The 20021-nt window shown below is 42.3% G+C and overlaps 1 protein-coding gene and 1 long non-coding RNA gene across 4 annotated transcripts in view; one reads left to right on the top strand and one right to left on the bottom strand.

Moving 5' to 3' along the window:
- Positions 1-5377, bottom strand: part of melt (ventricular zone expressed PH domain-containing protein melted) — a 143696-nt gene extending 138319 nt beyond the window's left edge. For all 3 annotated transcript variants that reach the window (XM_050169736.3, XM_055065611.2, XM_055065612.2), the window contains exon 1: positions 4750-5377. The gene's annotated coding sequence lies outside the window, so the exon portion shown is untranslated. The remainder of the gene's footprint in view (positions 1-4749) is intronic.
- A 109-nt stretch (positions 5378-5486) lies between these two features.
- On the top strand, positions 5487-8917 carry LOC126520916 (uncharacterized). The gene is made up of 2 exons (XR_007597138.3): positions 5487-5556; positions 8751-8917. It is a non-coding gene; the product is annotated as an uncharacterized lncRNA (long non-coding RNA).
- The last annotated feature ends 11104 nt before the right edge of the window (positions 8918-20021 follow it).

Below are 20021 nucleotides of genomic sequence, written 5' to 3'. Positions count from 1 at the left end.
GTATTTAAACAGTCCACGTCGACTTAGTATTTGCCTTTAGTGTCCCTTTAACCTGGCTCAAGATAGACACCTGAGCACTGCAAGGGGAAGGAAAAAGGAAGGGTGGGGAACAGTGCAAAGCTAAGAATGAAAGAAGTGGAAGTAAGGGAGTTGTCAAGTACACAAAGTGCAGCAGTAGCTCAGCTTTAAAAAAAAAAAAACGAAAATGAAGGGAGAGCTGGGCCGGGATAATATAAAAATATTCCATTCTGTTTTTATTCCAAATCGGCCATTGTTAGCCATTTGCGATACGTCAAAATGGCTCGGGGCCCCACCCACTACCATGGCCCTACAATGGAATTCGCTATTCTCCAAGTACATGAAATGCATGTGATGCATGTGAAATGCATGCATGGTTTATTAGAGCAAGTCTACTGCAAATTTTTGATCCATATCATTTTGGAATTCTTCGAATTCAGATATGAAGAAGGAGACAAAATATTTTTAAAAAGGTTGCGTTCATGTTTATTAAACTCTTGACTATGTACATCATTCATGCTAACTGCTTTTCCATGTTTACCATTGTCATGTATGTTTATTCCCCACTTACATCAACATATTGTATAAATAATTTTCCGAAGTTTAGCCCTGTTCACCACCATGGTATTCTCTATTCTATAGTCCTATACTCCAAATCCCGTAACTTAGAGACCTCCTTCTGCATTTGTGTACTTGCGGGTAATTTGTGTCCTGCAAAGATGCTTCAATGCAGCCAGTCATATGTCTCTTCAAATGCCAATGCTGCTGTTTCAGAACTATCAATTGATCCTTCCTGTATTGCAATACAAGCTGGACCCCGACATTTTAGCAGTGCCTTTTCCGATGCTATTTCTTTTTGCACTTCGTGATTGGCCAAGCGACGCTCTCCCCATGTTATGTGGGATCAGCTGGCGGTGGACGGTGGATGATAAGAGTTGGCATAGATTTGAGTGGAAGGCATCGCTATAATATTACAGCTTTGGTTCTTGCACTTCGTGCAGTCTTTCCTATACTCAAGATAGTTGTACCATGATGACAGCTTGCAATCATGCTCTTCAACTTGTGTAGGATGACCTGCCGTAGTTGCTTAGTGGCTATGGTGTTGGGCTGCTGAGCATGAGGTCGCGGGATCGAATCCCGGCAGTGGCAGCCGCATTTCGATGGGGGCAAAATGTAAAAACACCTGTGTACTTAGATTTAGGCGCACATTAAAGAACTCCAGGTGGTCCAAATTTCTGGGGCCCCCACTACAATGTGCCTCATAATCAGATCGTAGTTTTGGTACATAAAACCCCATAATTTAATTTAATTTAAATTTGTGTAGAATGCACCCATAAAGCAAATATACCCACTGGAGTTCAATATACCTAAATTATATATTTATAAAAGAATTTCTCAGGGAAGGTCTGACATAAAATCGATGAGACTTATCAGATTTTTGAAGCTTCAACATCTGCAGACAAAGTATAATTCCATCATTACCATCTATTTACTAGCAGCCTTTTTGACAGCCAAAACCAAGTACTTTCTGCAAATTAATAATTCTTCATTAACACCAGTCAGAAACCATTTAATATGGGCACAGGTAAATGATCTCACCGACAAAATGACTGCACTTCCCTTTAAATAGTAAGAACGTTCAGCGCACTACACTCTGCCAACCACCTGACTCTGGCTACCTCCTTCACTGAGGATCAACAGTACCTGGCTACTTACATCGAAGTGGAAATTATGAGAGTGGCTGGCAAACCTCTGGACTGAGATGCCTGAAGATTTACTAACCTGCAGTGTTTCTCTACCTTTCTCATAGGACATGCTTTGCTTTCAAAGTAGTGGCAGAGGTGTGCACCTCTTTTTTCATTCTGAATGCACTCAGGTTTGGTGTTGCCAAGCGGGGTACAATTAATATTTAAAAAAAAAATGAATGCCAGCGATATGCCATGCTCGGGCAGTCAGGACAAGGCATCAGCAATGTTATTCACACCTCTACAATACTGCACCAGGGAAATATGGCCATATCAGATAAACAATGATTCCAACTGTCTATACATGCGAATTGCAAAAAACAGGCTGCCATGGCAACATGCCTTTTCACCTTCCTCAACTGCAAGCATTTGTTTTTTCACTAGACCAAGTGTGCCTGTCATCCTATGGTAGGTTAGCTCTAAGCATAAGGCCATCGTGCCCCTCACATCATATGGTTCATGTATATACCATTTGCAGCGGCAAAAAAGGCTGATTAAGGAGCAAAATATATGCTATACAGACAATCACCATTAAGAGAACAAAATGTGAATGCGCTTGAACAATCATAATATTATAGCTGTACGCCAGCCATATAAAACATGCAAAAAGTGGAGCAGCTACTAAAGACAAATTAGATTTCCAAAAGATCAAGCTAGACTATATGAGTGACAGTTTATAATAGGTATGTATTGATACTGCCACTGCAAGTCTTTGCAATACTATAAACTATTATATAATATTTCTTTCACATTATTTTAGCCAAGTTCACATAAGGCTCATAAGCCCTTGCTCTACAGTTAAAGGTGCAAAGAAAAGCTGTGAGCTTCATCTTTAACAAATACAGGCCCTATGACTCCCCTGTAAACCTCTTAGCTGATGCAGGTCTTAAAACACAATCTGTTAAGGCTGGATGAGCCCGCTTGAAATTCATCTAACTAATGCACGGCAGTTATAAGATAGATTGATTTAAGTATGTTATTTTGTCTACATCACGTCTATCGCAAAAGAGGCACCCATTTACACTAAACCAGTACAGTGTTCGCAATGACACATTTAAGTTTTCACTTTTCCCGTGTGCGATCAAAGAATGGAATCTCCTTCACTCATACATAGTTTCCTCTCCGTCACTTTCATCGTTCATTAACCCACTAGAGACACCAAAAACAGAAGACGCCACTTAACACACTCACATATCTTACCTGTAATACTTATTTCTGCACATGGAATTTCTGCATTTCAAGCCCCAAACTGATGAGCCCCAACCTGGTCACTTCTGTGCTGTTATCTGTTAGCTGTATAACTTTTCTAATCTTACATGGGTCATTTATTCACAATTTTTATATAAATTCTGGTAATACTATATTTGTTACTGAGCAATATTGTTATACCAACCAAAAGTATTGCATTTCACATCGTCATTGGTGATTTCTGCAGCAGTTAAGGGAGCTTTTTCTCTTTTGTTTCTTTTTCTTTTATTGCACACTGTAGCATGACCTGTTTGTTTCTTTTTGTAAAACTATCGAATACAATGCCCACCTGCTTTGGTCTCACTGAGATTGGCAGTACCGTAGATAATAATAATAATAATAATAATAATAATAATAATAATAATAATAATCTAAAAATGTATGTGAATACCATATTTGCAAGCAGTAAATAAATTAGATGTCAGAATGCATATAAGGCAACTAAGTTTACAAAACTCAGGTCTGAGGTATATTTTGGTCCACAGGATCAGTGGGAAAACCGAATTCGCTCACATCCTCAGAACATATTGTGCACTGATGATGATCATCAGTTCGACTGAATATTGCACGATGTATACTAAGATGTCAAACAAATTGAGCTTTTTTGTTGCCTGTGTACTGCAAAAACTGTAAGCTGCTATACACTGGCCCACTGATGTTTGAACAAATGGCTGCCATCGTTCTAGATTTCAAGAGTGTTTGCTGCTGAGCTAGGTAATACTACATGGTACGAAAAATGTGCAAGGCTCCCAATGACAACATGGCAAAATGCAACAAAATGTCAAATGAACGTCATACCATGTATCTTTACGCATTTTATGATGTCTCAGCGCATCCTTTTGATGACAGAAACAAGGCTATACATTTACCGACGTCACCTTATACTCATGCGTGAATTTCAAGCTCCACAAAAACTTACAGCACTGTTGTGACCGCCAACACAGCACTGTCATCGGTTATCCTGTCACCTATTGCGGGAGTTCTTAAAAGTCAACTGTAATATACAATACAGCAGGATAACAGACAACAACTAAACAATACCAGCAGTGCCGTCACGTCAGTTATAAGTTGGCGCACTGAATTTTTCACAACAGGCATGCGAACAGAAACTTGAAGGGCCTATCGTTATGACTAATGTGACAGATGCTGTTCTCGACGTCATCTCGCAACTTTTTTTTTTTTTTTTCGCTGCCATGAACACGAAAACGTGCGTGCCAGCGTGACCTCTATTCGGTGACATGCCTTCCAGAGGTACCAGTGCATAAGGTCAAAGCTGTCAGTAACGAATGGATCACGGTCGACTAGCGTACCTAGCTGCGCAGGCAGTTTCAAAGGTTCCCAAACAACGGCATTACGACGTGTCGCAATGAGCGAGGACCTACATGTGCTTGGTTCGGCCGTGTAACGTAGTGAAACTCCCATCCCAGCGCGAGCGTAAAGATAATCTCGGTACGAATTTAGCAACAGGTGATGCGATTTCATCGGTACAATACACACGATGTATACGAAGCGGGTACACAGAGGTCACTGTTACGGATTTACTAGGCGATGGTAGCGGTAGCATAGCGCAACAGGTAAGCGAACCTACGCGACTCTGGTTATCACTGCAACGGAAAGTGATGATCAGCGGTGTTGTCGCATCAAATCAAGGGCGCGTGAAAGCACGCGGCTGCCCTTTGAGAGAGACGCCTTCTTTCAGGTGCAAGAGAACCTGCGTGTGCAGACGTCAATGACTCACGGAGAACGTCGACGACAGCGTCTCGAAGAGCCTCAAGCGTTCGCGGAGACAGGCGCGGAACGTCGAGACAAGTGCCAGGCGTCGAGAGCTGGGCACTCAAATGCTCAACAATAGCCAAGCGAATTTGCACATTTCAATTGGGAAGTTTTTAAAACCACCGAAAGGCACTTGTGGCACGCTTGTTTTCATTTTGTTTTAGCTCAAAATAAAAGCAGCTATGCTGCACCGCAGTTTCGCACATGACATTTTCACCGTTGCCTTAATATATAGACTCACGACTCGAAATCTCTCCTCCTAAAGACGCATTCATAAACTACCAAAATCGTTATATTAATGCCCCATGCAACCATGGAGTTTTTCGCTGTAATATGCTGAGAAACTCTATGCATGCGACCATGCATGCAACGTAGAGATCCGCGTCCTAAAATCACACGAGACGTTCATATGAGGGATCGCCAACCGTTTGTGCGCAGGCGCGAGAGAGAAAATGTAGGGACTTTTGCTCCTTGAATATGTGGCCCTTTTCTGTTTCAAAGTGTACTTGCAGTCTTACGTACGTTTTCAGCACCGCACCGACGTCGAGCTACCAGTAGAGTTTCAACGCGGTACATGGCACGAGCGTTTGCAACAGGGCCGTGTCTGCTGTGCCCGGGGCACAGCAGACGAAAGGTGCCCGAAATGTCTACGTTCACCCATGACGTCACGTCCGCTATAACCCATGATGTCACATCCGCTCATTTTCATGGGGGCCGTCTTACGGAGCCGGCTGCGCTGCGAAACGGTCCGTATTCCGTGCCCACTTAGAGCGTGAGTAATTCATCTTTCCACGCTATATGCGTGTAATAAAGGATTGTGGCTGTGAGCAGTTTGATGCGTTACCATTAGGCACCTTGTGCGCATATTTTGCCTCCTGGCCGCGTCAAATTGCAGCTGGCATGTGGAATGGGCCGTGGCATCTTATATGGAGCTGCTCATGTGAGTGGTATTGCCTCCGTCAGGATCGTCAGTGCGTGCACAGAACCATTCAGTAGCCTGGTTCAGGGGAGGATGCGCGAAAGAACGAGGACGTAAGAAAACACTGGCATGACGAGCTGTTCCGTCAGATCGCGTTACATCGCGCTTTCTTTTAAGACCATCTCGCTCGAGCGAGAGGATCTTAGAACAGCATTACTACTGCTCTTTTACAGCTTTGCTGCGGCTCATTTAATCATCACCTGCATTCTTTTAATAATACAAATGACATCGCTGGGCGGAAGAGCGTCTCTTGAAGTTTCCAAACAAGAGCCAATGCTGCCGTGCCTGCTGCATGCATACACGCATGCCTTTCCTAACGCAGTTAAGACGCGGCACTAGCTCTGCTACTGCGTGATACAGGGTCACTGTGATAAGAAAATTAAAAAGAACAAACGAAATTAAGGCAGAAAATGTCAAACGTCGCCAAGCGTGATAAACGGACCTGCCTCGCTAGATGAGTTGAAGAAGTCGGCGTCCTGAAGTCGGCTTCGCCGCAGTATACTAGTGTTACGCGCTGAAGCATGTCAGAACTGAAGAGTGACCGCTTTCACCGACATAAATAATATGTGTTCCTTAATGATGTACGCGTGCACCTGCCGTCTCCTGTTACATTACGCGCGCCGAGGCGCCTAAGTGTACTGGCCGGCCTTCAGCGCTATTTCGGACGTGGCTGTGATGCTTTGAACCGTTGGTTTGTCGACCTCGTAAGCCAGTTAATGTTTACACGGCCATTTTTTTCTGAGCTGTTGATTTCTTCCATAATAGCTACGTAATTTCGTAGTTTCCTGTTCAACTGCTTTGGTCATGTGCGAGTCAAGGTTGTTCTCTTTAGCCGAGCGCAGTTTTCGAAAGCGAAACGACGCTTTTGCATCAGCATATAGTGCCGTCGCCCATTTACAACACAGTCAATCAATGTAATTTTGTATGTCACTGGGAAATCGCCGAACGCAGGGAACTCACTCGCATGCGGGGAACTGCATAACTAGCCACGGGATTACCGTGCCTCTTGGGAAGTTGCTTTGCATCAAAGGCTAGGTACCCTTGCTATGATTCACCGCAACATATTTTGTATGTCTAACCGCTTAACATATTTGTATTGCGGTGAAGCTAACCTTACGGAACCGAATTTCGCAACGCTTTTTAGACTCCTGCATCTCTACCAGCCACTACCAAACGCTTGTCGGTACGTCTCTTGGCAAAGGTCCAGGTAAATCTCCCCTGTTGGGAGTTGGGGGGACTCACGTGTATGAAAACTGCCAAGGAAAGCAGTTGCCCTGATGAAGGCACGCTCCCCTGTCGAAACATTTGCACCAGCCTGTTCGACCACCGTTATCACCGCAACATATTTGTGTGTTGCGGTGAAGCATGTCGATATTGGGAAAGATGTACGTGAATCTGGAATGTATGGTTTCTGTCAGCGACTAACCTAATGTTCTACTCTCATGGCAGGATGCATAATGTCTTGAGAACTTTTGTTGGCTAAAGCCATACGTGCCAGGTTAGCTCTTGTCACAATAATATGCTTTACCGCAATACACAAGAGGCCCCGCTGCAGGACACGCCCGCCGTAGTTTGCCAAAACCTTATGTGATGGTTCACTGCAAAACACCTCCTGTATTGCGGTGAATCGTAATAAAGCACATTTGTCAGTTTAGAATGTAAAGACCCTTGCCCTTCGCTTTTGTAATAATATGACTCACTTTAATGAGAACATGTATTCACTGCTAAAAACATCCACATTGTGTAAAACTCTTGCTTGGGCTAGTTGGTTCATGCTTGAAGTAGGTAAAGGCAAGGCGCAGAAGACCAGGACTTAGGAAGAAGAACACTATTGTCGTTTGTGTTCTTCTTCCTAAGTCCTGGTCTTTTCTGCGCCTTGCCTTTACCTACTTCATCCACATTGAAATGGAGATATGAACACTGATGGCAGCCTGTGTGATGTTTTATCCCTTTACATTTTTGTGTACCTGTCACGCTGCCATTATTAAATTTTCCTGTACTTCGTTAGGTGCTGACGTACATAACATTACATCACAAAGAGCCACTGTGTAATTAGTGTTCAAGGACCAGTGTGATGGCTTTACTCAAGAAAAGTTTGGGTTATGTTGTTGTGAAGGTTTTTTTTGAGAGGTAGCTTTCTGAGAAGAAATCAGATGTCAGGAAATAGATCTCAATGGCACAGTAATCTTGGCTGCCTTTTGCTCAGACGTGCCCTAGACATAATTGAGTGATTTGCACTTGCAACTGGACAGCAGCCGTAGCTTGGGAGACCAGTGATATGGCATATTTTATCAAACTAGGGGACACATAGCATTACCAGTCCGAATAGAGACCTGTTTAAATGTTTGTCACCTTTAACACCTAGATTTTCGACCATGAATTCAGAAAAATCTGTAGCACATTTAGAACCTAGATTTTAAATGCTGTATAAGTTGGCTTCTTGTTCACTGTAGCTGTGCTCGGCTTCTGTCCAAACGGGAGAGCACTTCTGCACAGCTTATTAGGGAATATTCTTATTTACATACCTTCTTTTTATTTATCTCGCCTACAATCACAATCAAATGTTTATGGCACATGAATGTGCTGTGCATGAATCTAACTTACAATGCCATGTTCAACAGCACAGTGCATGTAGCTTGTGTTGGTTCATTCAAGCTAAGCATTGCTACAGCCTTTAACTGTAGGTATCATGGTATGAGAGCAGAGAAATGGATATGCAAAGACAGTTGGGCATATTGAGACAACATCTTTGTTGTGTGTGAAAAGGTGACAGATACACAATATGGGGAGAACGCATGCACTTTCATATTTTCTCGCGCACAAAAAAAGCCGGAGGAATAAGGTTTCTTCACTGTGCCATAGAAACTATATGTTTGCTCTCAAAGGTAATTCTGATTCATTGGATATGTTCCTGTGCTGTGTTTATTTTCTTGAGTGTGCTTTAGTTTTTGCACGTTAATGTTTCAAACTCGTTTTTATTTTCACAGGCTGAACATCCCACGTCTTGGTTTGACTTCCTGGTACAGGATACTTGCAGTTAGCATGGAGTGATGAAGCAGAGCAGTGTACTTTTATTAAATGTGCAGATTTTAGCAGTATAACAGCAGTTCATTAAAAAAACATGTGTGCTGAAAATAAAGTGTTCTTACCCACATTCCTCGTCTATTTATTTATTTATTAATACTGTCAACTCTCATAGAGGGTCATAACAGAGAGGACAATACAATTACATAAATCAAATATGGACAATGTCAATGTACGTAAAGTTGCTTAACACTTGTCAATTCACAGTTAATAATATGTTCACTTGAATGCTGTTCAGCACACTTCTGACATTTATCAAAATACGTACAATGAATATCAAGTCGCACATATCACGTGGCACTTCAAAACTAAATCGAAAACTCCCATAAATATGCCTCAGCAGCATTTTCAAAGTCGGTGACATCTTTTAGGCTAACAATAGCGTTTGGCAATTGGTTCCACATTTCTATCGCATCCAGGAAAAATGAGTATGGATATGTATCACTGTTGGTATGGTCCGGCTTTATGACGTAGTCGTGGTTAGTTTGCGGGTATCTTTTGCCTGGAGCATGTAGATATTTGAGCTTATCAATCTTAAGTTGATCCTGCATTATTTGATAAAGCACCTTCAGCCTATATTTTTTCCTACGTACCTCAAGAAGATCGAAGTTGCAACGCTGTAACATAAGCGTGACCGATTCCTTCCTTCGGTATGTCGAACAAATAAAACGCGCCGCCAGACTCTTTCCAACTTCCTCTTAAGCGTCACTTGATGGGGGCTCCAAACAACGCTGAATATTCTAGTATCATCCTAATGAAGGCGGTGTATGCAATAAGTTTTACATTACGCGATGCACGTTCCAGTTTTTTTTTCTAAGAAAATATAACTTTTGATAGGCAATTATGCAGACGTTATCTATATGTTGGTTCCATGTCAATTTTGCTCATATTCCTGTATTCTCTTCAGCAAAACCACTTATATGGGGAACTGATCATGATAAGTGCTCATGAGCATTTTAAAGAACAGCCTTGAACCCTACTCATGCACTGGTAAAATGTATAGATGCAGTGAAATTGAAACAGAAGGCAAAATAGCAAGCATGATGCAGTATTTGTCAGACAATTATGTCAGCAATTTTTGCATAAAACGATTTACTTAGAGCATACTAGCACTACAAAGCACCCATCTTTCTTGTTAGGCATACATTACTACAAGGTCTTTAAAGGTGGCCACAAGAGAGATGCTGGCTTTAATGAGGAACTATAGAGGTTAAAGGCAGCCATGGAAATGTATTAAGAAATTATGCAATGCATAGCATTTACTCAGTTCAAAGAGCTTCCAAAGTTGCCATAAGGCCTTGATAGCTGTGGATGAGAGAACAGTTGTAGCCCTATTTGGAGCATGAGAAATGAACATTAAGATCGAAACATAAGTAACAACTCGTAATGCAATTAAAAAATCTTGCTATACTTTTAAAAAGACAGTGAAATGAAATTAGTGACACAATTTCCTTGTCTTCTTACTTCATTTAGGTTCAATATACTTATTTTAGTAACACAAAAAAGTAGAGTGGTGAAGCACATAAAAAAAATGCTAGTCTGTTTTTATATTCTGTTTTCTCTAAATTCAAAGTTCAGTAAAGTTAACTTAGAAAGCTACGGTGAAGCCATTGCTTCAGCCTGTATGGTGCATAACAGCACCAATTGCCAGCCTAACTGCTTGGGTTTACAGTGCCTTATTTGTATTGTATACCTTTTAAGTGCTGAGCTACTGGAAGATTGATTAAGGTGACCAACATGCTGAACCAGTAGTTTACTGAGTAAAATACATGGAGAAGGGTGGAAAGATAGGACAGAGAACAGGGGATGTATTCTGTGTCCACCTAGTGGAAATGTCCATTCAATCCGCTCCTGAAGTTCTGATTGGCTGGGCTGGCGTATGCATGAGAAGGAGACATGCTCCCCCAGCTACTTTGCACTTCAGCAGAAGAGGATATGGACATGTCCACTAAGTGAATACTTACAAAGCTATTTAATAAAGTACTTCTGTAACCAACATGCCTGCTATGCCATCCTTGCTTTCTATGTCTGTCTTAGTAAAAGTGTGAAATAACCAGGTTTGTGCATGAAAAGTTTTCCTGAGGGTGTGTGCCTTGAAGCCCGTAGTGGTAATCACAGGAAACGGGGGTGGATCCAGAGTAGCACCAAAGGGCAAGCCTTCATCGAAAAAATATGGAGGGAAGTGACTGCATGCTCAAACTTGTCAGCTCACAAGTTTGCCAAGACCAAGTGATATCAGAAGTTGATGAAGCCTACATGGTTAATGTATAACCGCTTAGGCCAAAATTATTTAGATACTTTTTATGAGGACTACATATTTACTGGAAATCTCAAAATAATTATGTTAGTGCAGAATACCTTCCACTAGCTGTGACGTCCTTGAAAGAATGAAAATGTTTGAGTTGTACTTGTGTGGTGCATGAAGTTACTTTAAAGAACAACAACTCAGCAATGGAAACAAAATGCAAAGAGTAGTATTCGAAATAAATTGCCACCTCTTTAGGGCTAGATGAATTCAAATAATAATAATAAGCAAATGAAGAGGGGCATACAGGATAGATGTTTCGGCTCCCACTTGAAAGCTTTGTTCACAAAGATTGTAAACAAAGCTCCAGTTGAACCAGTTCTTATTTTTCCTTTTTATGGTTGGCATCTAATCTTAAACTACTTACCGTGCCTCTTTTGACCAAACCAGACAGGCTGCCATCAAACTCTTCACTACTTCAATGCAAATAATTGGAGGTTGGCAAATACATTTTTCTAATAGGAATAGTAGGTAACGAATAGTCAAACACTGATGCATACAGTTACAGCAGGCATATTTATCTTGGAATTAAGCACCATGCTTATATTGTCTAGTAAAAAAAAAAAAAAAAGAGGACAGCTATCAAGGAAGATTAGGATTATTTTTAAGCAAAAGTAATTATACCTCATATACTTGAAGCAGATGTAGTGCTTCTGAAGAATCACGTCCAAACTGCACAGCCTAAAACATTAAGCTGGGATATTCAAAAAGACAAGTACATGTTTTGCTCACCAAGTGACTTTTAGTGTGCTCAATTATGTAAAGTGTGCTATTATATGGTTAATGTAATTTGCTAATGTAAAGAAAGAACAAGCCAGGATCTCTTGCTTTATATATATGCACTGAATCAAGAAGGTAATTAAAGAAGAACACCAGAAATAAACACGAATATTTGTGTGCTTTCTGTCATAAAATAATTATCATGTAAGCCACATAACATGCTTTCCAAAGCATCCCCTACCTTAACTTACAGTTGCATCACGTGAAGGCACTTTCTAAGAACACCCATGCTTCATGATCATTCACTATGTTAGTGACTCCCACTGAAGTAGACTGAGAACATATCTGGGCATTGCATTCAATAGCTGATGTAAAGTGAAAAGACTGCTGCTTGTAGGTATGAATGAACCAAGTGAATAAGAAATATAGGTTCTCAAACTTCTAGTAGTAAGTGTGGCAGCACTTAAGAAAAACATATTGCAACTAAAAATTGCAACACATGATGAAATAACTGAAATAGCTAGTGAGAGTTTAATAGACCAATAAACAGGAAACTGCAAATTCCCAACATTTCTGAATACTTTTCTTCACATGTACTCACATCATAAGTATGACTTCCCTTAATGCTCGAACCTCTGCCTTAATTTCATAATTCCCCATTCTCACTGCTTCGCTCATGCTGATTGACATCTAGCACAAAGGTTGGCGAAAGTAGCTGAGCATGTGCATGTGTTGTGAGGCAAGCTGCCCACATCTGGTAGCCGCATGCCAATTTCTCAGAGTAGATGAAAGGGAAGCCTTGAGGGTAAACCATAGAGAAGACGGATACCAATCGGTTCAATGATAACTGAAAACACCAACATGAAAAATTTGGACAGCCCACATAATCAGCAGAATTGGCATAGTTTAAAAAAACTGAAAAGATGCATTATGATATTTATGTTACACAGGTTCCAGTCAAGTTGAAGATTTTCACTGTCTAATAAACTTATAAGACAATACATGACCAGCAATACTGTATGGAACCTAAACAAGTTTAATAATGTCACCTAGAAGTCAGGATGGAGAAGTGACTGAATTGAGGATGCTAAAATGGATGAGGTGGAGGCAGATTGTGAAGACAGGTCTTAAAAATTAACATTCAACACACACTTAAGTTGGCAAAGATTGGACTCAATGTTCAAGAAGAAATTGACTAAGATAATTTATTGGTATACGTACATGAGAGAGCAGCAACAATACAGCAGAGATAACTGTCATGCAAGAGAAAAGGACGTCAGTCTAAAAATTAACATTTGATCAGAAGAATGGTTATGCATGGGCTCAGGCTCATGTACAATTCGGTATGGTACGCATGATGTCAGAGCTGCATAGCATAAGGAACTGTGGCCTTAGATGTCTCGATTATGAAATGATGTGGGCCAAGAGTGGATCAAGGATAGCATCAAAAGGGGGCCTCCTCCAAAAGGAGAACCGTAGGGAAACGGGGTGAGAGAGGTTTCCTACGCAACAGATACAGAGTCATATGAGTCATAGCCATAGAAACCATGACCCAAGGAGCTGCACAACAAGGTATATAAATGCAAATCTCTATACAGTTAAACCTCAGGATAACGAAATTCTCGATATAACGAAGAATTTAACTTTTCATAACCTCTTCTCCATAGAACACCATGCATTTAGAGCCTCAATATAAAGAAGTGTGTTTGTGTGCAATTTCAATATAACCAAATTTCGCTTCTGCCGCAGAGGAGTGCCAATTGAGACAATCAAGTATCTTCCGTGGACGCAGATAGTCAAATGACTGAATTACAAGCGGCTCCTTGCAAACGCACCTCTCAAACTGCGTGCAGCGCGACAAGAACAACAGCTTGGAGCCGCATCATGTTCCGTATAAATTAAGTCCAAGTGCGATCAGATCCTATCGCGCACTTGTGCTTTAGGTGCGAGTGAAAGTGTGCGAGGGTGAGACAAGAAAGATGGTGGCTTCATAAGTGCGGCCTTCCCACGCGAGCAATGGCAAAGTGGGGAAGGAAAGCGAGCTCGCGGTAACGCAATCAAGCGCGCGCGAGAGGGCGGAGTAGGGGGGGGGGGGGGTAAGTTGGCGCGCGTCTCAGCCATGACTGCGAGTGGCTGTAAGCGCGGCTGAGTGCATACGCAGCCGCGCACCCTGCTCTAGAGGTAATCTGCTGCGTGTGGAAAGAGCGGGTATGTCAAGACGGCGTGGCACCATGTAAGCTGTTTTCCCGCACGTTTAGTATTGAAGGTTGCGCAATCTCGAGTTTTGATGACCCGTTGGAACGAGAAGCAGACGAAGCATTCGCTCCCAGCTGCCGGCGGTTTTCATGATAGCGTCGTCGCAGTGCGACCGGGCGACGCTTTGGGGGCGGAGTGCACGCGAAAGCATGGCGTCACTCAATTCGTACCGCTGATGTAAAGATATCAACGTGGCATGAAACCGTATCATTCATCGCTGACTCCTATATTCGTCAAAATAAAATGTTTTCTCATTCAAACTTGCTTTTTTTATTGCCCAATAATTCGGAAAATTGCATGGCCCCTTTCCATGCAACAAAAATCGATCGGCGACTGTACTCATTTGCATAACAGATCGAATTTCAATACAAGGAAATTTCTATATAACGAAGCGAATTGCCGATTTTACCTACTTTGTTATATCAAAGTTTAAGTGTATAACGAAATTTCCTGTTCTCTACACGGGGGCGGCATGTGGGCTTGTTCATTGATCATCATGGAACAGCATGTAGTGTAGCGCAGCAAAAACAAGAACACAAGAAGAAATGAAACACAGACACAAGCGCCTAATTATGTCTGTGTTTTCCTTTTTCTTGCGTCCTTGTTTTCGTTGCATTACACTACATGACATTCAATACTTTCACTGTCACATTCATGAGCACTGAAAACCTAGAATCAACTAATATCTTGCCTGATTTGTCATAATTAAAAAGAAAAATGTGGGTATAGTAGGTCTAATTGAGTTCTGGGGATTTTAGTATCACTGACATATAGCTTTTAAGAATGTTTAATCGTTTCTTCCGTTAAGGCAGAGTACATGCTAAACTGCTACAATAAGTGTGAACGTAGGCAAAAACGACATTCTTGGCCCTTGCAACAATTTTATGGCATGTTGCGTGATCTAATCAAGTGGTTTCAATTTGACGAAGTTCTCGATTTAACATAATAAAACCTCACATCCCAATAACATTTATTAACTAGACTTACTGTGCTTTATAACCAAAGTACTGTATAACTATAAGCAGCTACAGCCGCCATGAGTGGCGAGCAGAATTGAAATGAAATTGCTTTAGTTGAAACACGCCGAGCGCTACTGCTAAAGTATGCGCCGCATGCATTGGGCACCTGTGGGAACCGCGGTACCACACGCAGTCATTCAAAGCAGCACATAAAAGTGCCGTGGACTCGAATTGGTTAGTAAATGCATTCGGAACCAGTCTTTCGATTACTCAATTAATATATCAGCCACACACTCGCATAGCACGGCCACGTGGCAAACGCGGCCATGCGGACGCTTCACTATTCACGGATCGGCTGGTTGCAATATTGGGGCACTCTATGGGTGCGTGTTTAAAGCACAGCGTTTTTTGCCTATCGCATCATCATTGCGGGTGCTCCATGGCTGAGTGTATTGCATGGTACAGAAGTGGCCCCAGTACCAAAAGTACACAGGTAGGGCGGTCCGTGCAGATGAAGCGTGAACGCGAGCTCAACATAACCACGTCGTCATTATTCTGTAGCGATTATTTATGCGAAAGCGTCAAATGGCCCATTGAGCAAAAAAGCCGGCGTCTGTAGTCTCAGCGAAACAGCGCCTCAAATCCCATTGGCTGCGACCACGTCACGAGCGCGCCTCGACGAAACAGAGCGGGTGAAAGGGTACACCTGCTGTCGCTATAGTGCACCAGGTGTTGCGTGAAGGGAGAGGGCATCGCCGCGATGCCACGTCATCCTTGCTCTCGCAAGCCGCCGCCCGGTCCGTATCTCCCCCCTCCACTGGGCTTAGCTGCTGCGCGTGCCTGCCGGCCTTGGTGGCCACTGCTGTTTCCTGGTCTCTGGTCGTGCAGCACGTCGGTGGCATGCAGTGTTGGCACCGCAGGCTGCTGCTGCTTGCTATCTCGGGCCCAATGTAGCTCTAGGGTGCATCACTTGCAGCGTAAAACTCGAAGGACTGCTCAGTGGCGTTCAATTGGGCATTAATGCTTTCGCAATCACAACTCAGATAAGACATGCTTAGCTGTCCTGATATGTTTTTCTTTAGTTGCCAAGTGGACGCATCATTGTTCACCATTCACAGTCTTCAATCTGTCGTCATCATTGCATTGTCATTTCAAATTAGTTGTAATATCACGCCGTTGGATGCTGCCGCCTTCACGCTGTGTAGTAGATACGCAGTCATTGCCATGCATGCACTCATCATCCCAAAGTCGTTATGCCTCAATCGTGATGACTCTAGAATTGTCATCCCATCGTCGATCGTGCCATCGCTGTCACCGCATCAGCATCATACTGTTGTCGGCATTCGACAGATGCATTACACAGATTAGCATTACCTTTTCAGCTTCTAGAACAGAATGCACGTGGTGATCTGCCGCAGTAATATTATGAGAGACACTTGGGCGGAACAATTGCTGGCCCCAATCGCCAAGCCTCCCTAACATCATTTATTTCAATCTCCATAATAATCCTAAATTGTGTCACAAAACTTCTATAACAAATGTCAACATGGTTGCCATAAGACCTTGTCTCGCATGAAAAACATAACTATATTTTCATGTTCACTAACTTGATCTCCTCCATTGAACTTAGTTCTTGCGTTGAATGGATGCTTCTAGCGTTTTAAATTCTGCTACTTTGTGCCACTGCCTCCCTCTCCTGAATAAGCTAACTTAATATTGATCCACATGCAATTACTAAAATTCACTGAATGCTTTCTTCATGACTAAACACAATTTGTATGTTAACAACTCCAATTCACAAATCTGTCTTTTGTCACTTCTGGCATGCCACAATGCCGAGTGTTTAGGCCCTTGATTTTTCTCATTTTACATCTCGCAAGGAACTTAACATAGAAAACTAAACTTTCTGTTGATGACTGTGTGTTTTGTCGTGAAACAACCAAACTCTGGCAGGTCCGTTTCTGTTCAAACAGACTAAACAAATGGCCCACTGAGTAAAAAAGCCCGCGTCTGTCGTCTCAGCGAAATGGAACCTCAAATCCTATTGGTAGTGACCACATTGCGAGCGTGCCTCTACGGAGCAGAGCGGGTGAAAGGGTACATCTGCCATCACTCTAGTGCGCCAGGTGTTGCGTGAGGGGAGAGGGCGCCGCCGCAATGCCACGTCATCCTTGCTCTCGCAAGCCGGCGCCCAGTCCATATTCCCCCCCTCCCACTGGGCTTAGCTGCTGCACGTGCCCAGTGGGGCAATGTGTCTCCACTAATGTCTCTTCGGAGTGCCATCACTAGTTTAAAACCTAATATCAGTACCCTAGCAAAAAAAACTGATAGAAATTTCTACAAGTCTCTTAGGAATATGTATAGGTTGTATGGGTCCTTCTAAGAGTGATATATATTCCTACCTGAGCCATAGAACTCTTTACCAGACTGGCAGGCAGCAGATAAATCTCACTGTGCTGCCTACAAGACCAAATAGCATGATGTATCAGTCTTTTAAACCCACATAGAGATCATCATATGACATACAGGAATCTGATTGAGGCACTGATAAAGCATGTTAGAAATAGCACACATGCCGGTGCCCACACGCCTGAAGAGACGTTTTTAAAATGAACTGAATATACAACCCTGAATGCATTGCCTGCCACGTGAACAGATTAACAAACACAGTTGGGATATTAGAGTATCAAATAAAAATGAAGCATGTAAACTGTGCAATTATCAAAACTTTTTACAGCTTGTATGCACATATATTATCCTAAACATGTTTCAACATAAATTAAAGCACACGTTTTCAAAGCACAGCAGCGTTACTTAGCCTGTGAAACTACATTGGGGAAGTTGCATGAGAAATGTATCAGTCCATCTTTGTAGCAGGTGTGCTCCAGTTCTTTTATACAAAATTACATTTACAAATATTGCGAGACGGATGTGCAACATTTAATGCATATCCAAAACAGGATTACTGTCATCATCATCATCATCATCATATTTATGTCCACTGCAGGACGAAAGCCTCTCCCTTCGATCTCTAATTACCTCTGTCCTGCGCCAACCGATTCCAACTAGCACCCGCAAATTTCCTAATTTTGGCGCACCATCTAGACTTCTGCCATCCTCTACTGCACTTCCATTCTCTTGGTACCCATTCTGTCACCCTAATGGTCCAACTGTTATCTAATCTGCGCATTACATGACCTGCCCAGTGCCATTTTTTTCTCTTAATGTCTATTAGAATATCATCTATACCCATTTGCTCTCTTGTCCAAACTGCTCTCTTTCTGTCTCTTAAAGTTATACTTAGCATTCTTCGTTCCATCACTCTTTGCATGGTCCTTAACTTGTTCTCAAGCTTCTTTGTCAGTCTCCAAATCTCTGCGCCATATGTCAGCACCCGTAAAATGCACTGATTGTATACTTTCCTTTTCAATGATAATGGTAAGCTCCCAGTCAGGAGCTCACCTGACTGGGAGCTCACCTGACTGGGAGCTCACCTGACCAATTTCTGACTAAAAGAATTAATTTTTGACCTTATACATCTTGTTTTTACTGTACATGTCCCTCACCTCCATCCAGGTTCCCAACATTTATATCTAAAAAGATTGTCTATCACCACATACAGGGTCTGTCCTGAAAGTAATGTCAGTAAATTTATTGTGATGTGACTGTATGTCAGAGCGGTCTAACTGGTTGAAACTAGTAGTGACAGAATCCATCTAGGCACTATGTCGCACACCACACATCACACAGCGGTCCGTCACTCACTGTGCTCCGAACATCGGAGAGTGTTGGACGGGCCTGTCCGTGAGAGCTGTTTTTTATTCTTGTGCAAGTGAAAATGCAGCGCTCATTAGAACAAAGATTTGCGATGAAGTTTTGTGTGAAACTTGGCAATACCGCTGCGGAAACTGTTGCTATGCTCAAGACTGCTTATAAAGAACATGCCCTGTCAGATCGACAAGTGTTTCGGTGGCACAAGGCCTTTTGGAAGGCCAGGAAGAGGGCGACGACAAGGACTGCGCTGGATGGCCATCCACGACCACTACGACTGACAATGTGACACGAGCGAGGGAATTGTTGAACTCAGACCAACGATTAAGTGTTCGTTTAATGGCCGACATGTCAAACGTTCCGAAAACTCAAGTTCATGAAATTGTTACAAACGATATTGGCATGCAGAAGGCGTGCACAAAAATGGTTCCAGAAGTGCTAACTGAAAACGAAAAGTCACGCCGTGTTGAAACGTGCCAAGAAAATCTCAACATGTGCAAACGTGAGCGAAAATTTTTGGACGTCATTACAGAAGACGAGACTTGGGTATTTGAATATGACCTGGAGACCAAAAGGCAATCATCTGAGTGGCACACAGACTCGTCCCCTCCCCAGAAGAAAGCCAGGATGAGCAAATCAAAGATCAAGATCATGCTCATCATTCTTTTTTTACATCCACGGACTGGTTCATCATGAGTTTGAAGAACCTGGAACCACTGTGAACTCCAAATTTTATGTGGATGTCCTCGAAAGACTGAAACGCAGGGTTCAACACATCCGGCCGGACATTGCACACAACTGGAAGTTGCACCACGATTTAAGCTGAACAATGAACTAGCAAAAGTTGTTGAATGGTGTCGTTTAAATCATTTAATTTTAAACCCTCTCAAAACTCAGTTCATGTTATTTAAAACAAAGCAGAAGATCGTGCCGTTTTTCCCCCGAGTAACTCTCGACAGTCACCTTATTTCTGCAGCGGACTGTGTTTTGTTCCTTGGCATAAAATTAGATCCTCACTTGAAATTTACTAATCATATTGCGTTTATTAAACAGAAAACAGCTTTCGGCATAAGAGCTCTCATAAAATCACGTGCATTTTTTTCAGAACACGCATTATTATCTTTATACTTTGCGTTCATTCACAGTCATATCACCTATGGTAT

This window comes from Dermacentor andersoni, chromosome 3, assembly GCF_023375885.2.
Source record: "Dermacentor andersoni chromosome 3, qqDerAnde1_hic_scaffold, whole genome shotgun sequence".
In the NCBI taxonomy this organism is placed as follows: domain Eukaryota; kingdom Metazoa; phylum Arthropoda; class Arachnida; order Ixodida; family Ixodidae; genus Dermacentor; species Dermacentor andersoni.
Note: the sequence above shows the minus strand (reverse complement) of the source record. Positions and strands in the feature narration are given on the sequence as shown.